This window comes from Notamacropus eugenii, chromosome 1 (assembly GCF_028372415.1).
Source record: "Notamacropus eugenii isolate mMacEug1 chromosome 1, mMacEug1.pri_v2, whole genome shotgun sequence".
Classification (NCBI taxonomy): domain Eukaryota; kingdom Metazoa; phylum Chordata; class Mammalia; order Diprotodontia; family Macropodidae; genus Notamacropus; species Notamacropus eugenii.
The window spans coordinates 21,128,590-21,135,001 of NC_092872.1; positions in this window are offsets into that span (position 1 = coordinate 21,128,590).

Consider the following 6,412-nt stretch of genomic DNA (forward strand, 5'->3'; position numbering starts at 1 on the left):
AGCAGTTAAAAAATTTCTTTAGAGAATGTATATTAAATATTCCATTTTACCAAACCTTAGTTCCATAACAGTTTTTGTGTCTTCAGAGAATCACACAAACATAAAACTGTTTATTAACAGTAATTATGTAGCTTTGATTCCAGCTGCTCTTTTATGACAGATAGGATTTTCTTCCTTTTCTTTGTCTTTAGGATCTTCCTTCAATCTCACATTATAAAGATAAGATTCAAAACCACACACAAAAAAATGGGAAAATAGAAAATCTATGGTTCCCAGAGTGGTTGTTATATTTTCTTTAAGGTCCAGCTCATCTTACCCCCTCAAAAGTCTTCCTTGGAGAATCCCATGTGAATTTTGACTATACATTTCTTCAGCAATCTTATAAGCTATAGTCTAACTTAGACCTGACTTTCCTCACAATGATCTTAGTTTGTATTGAATTCTGTCAGCATTTAAATCTGATCACACTTTTTCCCACTTAACTTATCCAATCTATTCCAACAAGCATTAATTAAGTCCCTCCCCTGTGCCCAGGTAGTGTGTTAGGATTTGGAGATATAATTATAAAAATAAAAAACATAAAAAATAAAAACAGTCTTTGACTTGAAAATTGTATTCTACTCCCCCCCCCCCAAAAAAATCACAAAACCAGTTTTTGATTGCTATAAGCATGTAAGTATATACGTGATAATTTGAGGAGGAAGAAGAAAGCATGAGTAACTAAGGGGATCAGAAAAAAATTACCCATGGAAGATAGCACATGAGCTATGCCTTAAAGGATGCTGGAAAAGGGAATAGGATGAGGTAGGAGTCTTAGAAGCAGAAGTCAAGAAGAATATAGTCAATTCAATCCAACAAACATTTATTAAGTGCCTACCATGTTTAAGATACAATGTCAGGCATTGATTATACAAAAATGAAAAATGACCAAGTCCTTCCCCTCAAGGATCTTACCTTCTCTTAGGGGACCTGGGGACTGTTCTTCTATGGATGTAGGTAAGGATATACATATAATATCACTTGTTTCTTCCACTAGATTGGTAGTTCCTCCATTTATTTTTTTGCATTGCTTTATTTTTTGCTTCTGTTTCAAGCCACATGACATCTGGCACAGTGCTAAAAACTCAGTGGGTACTCAATAAGTGTTTGTTGACCTGAATTAAATTGAATGCTAACCCACGGTGCTTACAAATTGCGTTATGGATTGCAAGCCAGGTTTGCCAATGCATCATATTTCCTTGCAGTTCGTGAATACTAGTCAAATGATCATTTCTGTGAGAACCTGAGTCTTTGCCCATTTTTCTCAAACTTAATTTGCAGCTGAAACACTGCCTATTGGGCAGATTTTGAGAGTAAAATTCATTTAGATTGACTAGTTGAGATCTAGAACCTACCAGCCATTATGAGCTCTTTTGAGAGATGGCATAGTATAATGGATCCCAAGTCCGAATTGAGTTCAAATTGTACCTCAGACATTTATCAGCTATATGACCTTGGACATGCTCTTGAACCTCATCTGGCCTCAGTTCTTCATTTATAAAATTAGGGAGGTAGAATAAAGGACTTCTGAGGTTCTTTCTAGATCAATGAAGTTTTCATTTTTTCATTCGTGCCATATTTGGCATAGGGTCATTTGCCATCTTTGTCTGAACTGATAGGAATATTGGATTTGATGTTTTAATAGTACTATCCATTTTCAGTACATATCTAAGGTCCACTCTAAGTTGGTCCTACATCTTCATCCTTTTCTATAGGGAGGGACAAAAACATTGATGTGCTAGAAGACTTCCTTAGGGCCACACAGAATTAGAAATTGGGGTTTTTTTAGTCCTATTTATAGGCTCAGAACTTTCTCATAGCACTTTTCCCACTAGAATTTGCTTTTCCAGAGTTGGGTTCTCCATTTCTTTCCCTTTCCAGTTTCCTTTCTTGAGCACTCCCTTCCTGTGTCCCCCAACTTTCTCTCAATCCTAGCAAACATCATCTTTGGCACTTGACTTTCCATCTTTTCTCTGCGGGGCCAATGACAACACAGGCTAGCCCAGGGTCTCTTGTTTTCACAGAGTGGGCTGGACAGTCTCAGTGGGAGGAAGTAGGGAAATAAGGAGTAAAGGGACAAAGGAGAAGAAAAGACAAAGAAATGATCAGCAGGGCTGCTGATGTTTCTGTGTGCTGGCTGGCTGTGTGCTGCAGCTGTCTCACAGCGTAGACAGAGAACACTCTGATGTCAGGCTTCTGCTGGCAGCCCTAAATGCAACCTAGGGCTAGGTTGGCTAGGTTGGCCAGGCCCTCTGGGGGCCACCATTAGGTGGGGCTGGTGCAGACAGCCCAGGGAGCTATGGTGTTGGAGAGTAAAGAGAAGACCCCAATGAAACCTCTGAGTTTTTCACAGTTCAGGGTGGGAAAGAGTAACTTGTGTGGGAAACATCCTACCCTGAATCCATGGTAACACCCATTTTGGCTGCTCAGGATTGGACCCCAACCAGACATTTATTAAACAGCCTCTCATAAGCTGTGGTCTAGCTAAAGAACAATACTAAACTGATCAAATGTTAATGGCTTCAATCTGTTCTTGGGCTGAGGTCCCCGCCCCATCCCCCTCTTCCTTGCATAGAATTCAGATTTCTCCTTTCCAGTCTCCACTGGCAGCTCCCTGTACCCTCCCCAGTGGTTGTTGTTATTATTCCAATATAGGGCCCCTGTGGCTGAAGCAGCACAGGGTTGGGAGTACTTAGAACTTTTTTAACCCAAGAGGAACCTTCCAGCTGACCCTGAGTGACAAATCATGGGATCCCAGATTTAGAACAGATAATGATCTTCAAGGTTACCTAGTCTCTCTCTCTCTCTGTCTCTCTCTCTCTGTCTCTGTCTCTCTCTCGCTCTGCCTCTGCCTCTGTCTGTCTGTCTGTCTGTCTGTCTGTCTCTCTCTCTCTCTCTCTCTGTCTCTGTCTCTCTCTCTCTCTCTCTCCTTTCCCCCACCCATTTTACAATGAGAAAACTGGGACCCAGAGAGCTTAGGTGATTTGCCCAAGTTCTTGTAGGTAGTAAAAGCCAGGGCCAGGATTTGAACCCAAGTTTCAGACTCAAGACTCAGCACTCATTCTGTCTACTTTATCACATTGCCCTGAGCCAAGAACAAGAGTGTAGAGTGGAGTGATTTTTTTCTTCTTGGAGACTCAGCCTGTTTTAGTCCTAAAAACTATCCTGTATTTCTCAATCTGACTCACTATTGACCAGAAACTGGAGAATGGAAGAAACAAATCCCAGTTCTGCTACTTCTGTGACCCTAGGCAAGTCACTTCCTTTTTCCTGGCTACATCTGTAAAATAAAGGGGCAGACCATATGATCTTGAAAATGACCTCTAGAGAGGCATTACCAAGTACTGCAAAAGCTCTGGACTTAGAGAGAGGAAGACTTGGGTTCCGAATGTAACTTCTGATACTTAACTACCTCTGCAACCATGGGCAAATCACTTAACCTCTCTGTGTTTCTCCTGTATATAAAGGGGGTAATAACATCAGTAGTAGGTACAGAATGCACTAGTAAACGTAGGAGGGAAATGAGATGATAGACATAAAGTGCTTTGAAGTTTACAAATTTGTCACAATTGTTACTGCTGTTAGGTACTGTCATCTAACTGGGGTTTCAACTGAAAAGCGGGAACAAGATGACCCTCTGAGTCTCACTTGTCCCTATATTCAAAACAAACTGAAGGGGGAGACAAGGGTTGGGAGGAAAGAGAAAAATCATTTCAGCAGATTTGGGCATGAAGCGCTCGGTGCAGCCTATGACACATAATTCCAGGACCCCCAGGAGAACCTGCTTATTATTTAGGGACTTGGTGAGGGAGGAGAGGTAAAATCTTTACAGAGTTTGCATTCTCTGCTTCCATGTTGCAGACAGCTGCAGATGTGGAGCCCAATATTCATTAGGGCCCATGTGTTCCCCTCCCTCACACAGCATGGAAGGGAGCAGATGGGCGTAATTTATGCCCAAAGGGTTCATGGCAGGCCTTGCTAAGAGGAAGTGGGATTAAATGGCAGGGTTCCACCCAAAGACTGCAAACCCCTACACAGAAAGAATGCCTGAACAAGAGAGCTGAGCCTCAACATTTGGGTAAGGGTGGGTAAGGGGGCTAACAAGCAGCCACTGTGTTCATCTATTCCCTTTGGGTATTTCACGATTTTCACCTGTCTTGGGTGATCTGGGGTAAAGAGGTAAGGGGATCCATCCCTCCATTCTCCTCCCTGGATTTAGTCAATAGACTATGGTGATAGAGGCCATATTAATATATCATGGATAGAAAGCTATGGACAAATGGAGCTAGAGATAGGCAAACAGAAACAGATAGGATACATTGTTACACAGACTTTACTCTTTTGGACTCCAGTCTAAGCCTGCTCAGTGACACTGTAGCTTAGGTACTCACTCTGTGGATGAAATTGAAATGGAGTGCAACACTGTAACCCTATGTGCCAACCTCTAGGTCTAGAGAGACAACCTTAACCTTGAACTTAGAGTCAAAAGACCCAGGTGATTTTCCCATATCATTTATTATTTTAGAATTCTGGACAATTCACTTAACCTATTTAAGCCTCAGTTTCCTCATCCGGAAAATAGGTTTAAAAACATTTATCTTCTTTATCTTGTCAGATTGCTGTAAGAATCCAATATGTATGTAAAGTGCTTAGTGACTAGAAAGTGCTATATGAATAATATATGAAAAAATGAATAAGATGTGAATAATAAAATAACTCACACTTACATAAATGCCAGCTATTATTGTTTATTATGAGTACTCTCAACAAGGAAGTTTTGAGAATAAGGGTAAGATTCAAGTTGCCAGGGAATTTCCTTCCAAAAAGACTCCTTGGTCTCTTAACTCCAAGGCCATCCCTTTGGTTGGCCTGGCAGTGAGACCCTGGGACAGGTTCCTATTCCTGGGTCTGATCCATTTCAGCCTCTCTGGCCTAGACAGACCAAAGAGAAAGGCCTGGGGCCCCTCAAGTCTAAAGCCCTCACCTCAATGTCATTGAAAAGTTGCTTGATGTTTTCTCCAGCTAATCCCTCTGAGGGAGGCAGCAAGGTTTCAGAAAATTAAATTTGGAGTCAAAGTGTCTCAGAGTTCAAAATCTGGTACTGCTGCTTATTGATCTTAAGCATTACTTCCCCTTCTAGGTCTCAGTTTCCTTGACCATAAAATGAATAAGAGTAAGAGTTCTCATTCTGGAGTCTTGTGAACTTTTTTTTTTTTAATACTCTGATGACTGCATTTCGATATAATTAGTTTCTTTTATAAATGTGTGCATTTTATTTTTATGAATTTAAAACCATAATTCTGGAAAAGGGCCCATGGGCTTCACTAGACATGTCATGGGAGTCCATGTTGCTAAAAGAGTTAAGAACCCTTGGATTAAAGGATCTCTGAAGACCCTCCAAATTCCATAGCTTATGTTCTTTAGACAGAAACCATAAGATGATGCAAAGTAATCCTTCTAGCTGAGGTTCTTGGTAAATTTTAAGACTTTTTTGAATATAGAGCTATATTACCTATGGATCATTTCTAAGAAGGCAGGCTGGTGTGTGCAGTAATCTTGGTCCTCAGGATCTGATTTTTAAGCCCCACTCTGCTTTTTAGTCTCTTTTTGGCCTAGGGGTAAGTCCTTAACTTTTCTGTCTCCTTTTCCTCAGCTATAAAATGGGAATCACAGTACTAACCTACCTGCTGGAGCTGTTGCAAGTAATGACCCATAAAAGAGATGGCTGAGAAGCTTTTTGCAAACAAGAAGTGCCATATAAATGCTTACTCATGGTACTTGACATCTCACCCTAAGCTTGTTTTGATGCTTATGAGCTGCAGAAACCTTGTACCTAACTTGCTAATCGCCAATATAACTCTTAGCAGTTACTTCAGCTCCGGCCCATGAGGCTACCGTCTCAGGCTAGAGATTGAAGTTCAGATTTATGAGTTCCATTCCCAGAACCCTGATTGAGTCACTGAGCAACCGTAGGCATGTCCCTCTTACCTCTTGGTGCCTTCATTTCCCCATTGGTACTACCAAGATAATGATTACTTCCTACACAGAACTGTTGTGAAAATTAATTAACGTTTGTAAAACACTTTGAGCTGCAGGGATGAAAAGCAAGGCAGAATTACAAGTGTCTGGAATAATTAGCTCTTGCCAGTAAAATGGGAGTGAAAGAATAGAACACATGGAAGGGGCTGGGTACTGAACAACTAGGACCCAATAGGGTTCCAAACTGTAACTGGCGCAGCAGGCCTAGGTCCCTGCTGCTGCCTTGTCATGCTCACTGTTGGCTTTCATTCATTGACCTGCTGGGGAATTGGCTTCTTAAACCAGTAATGATAGCTCATTTTTCCTTAGGAAATGGCTTTTGTCTAATAAGAAT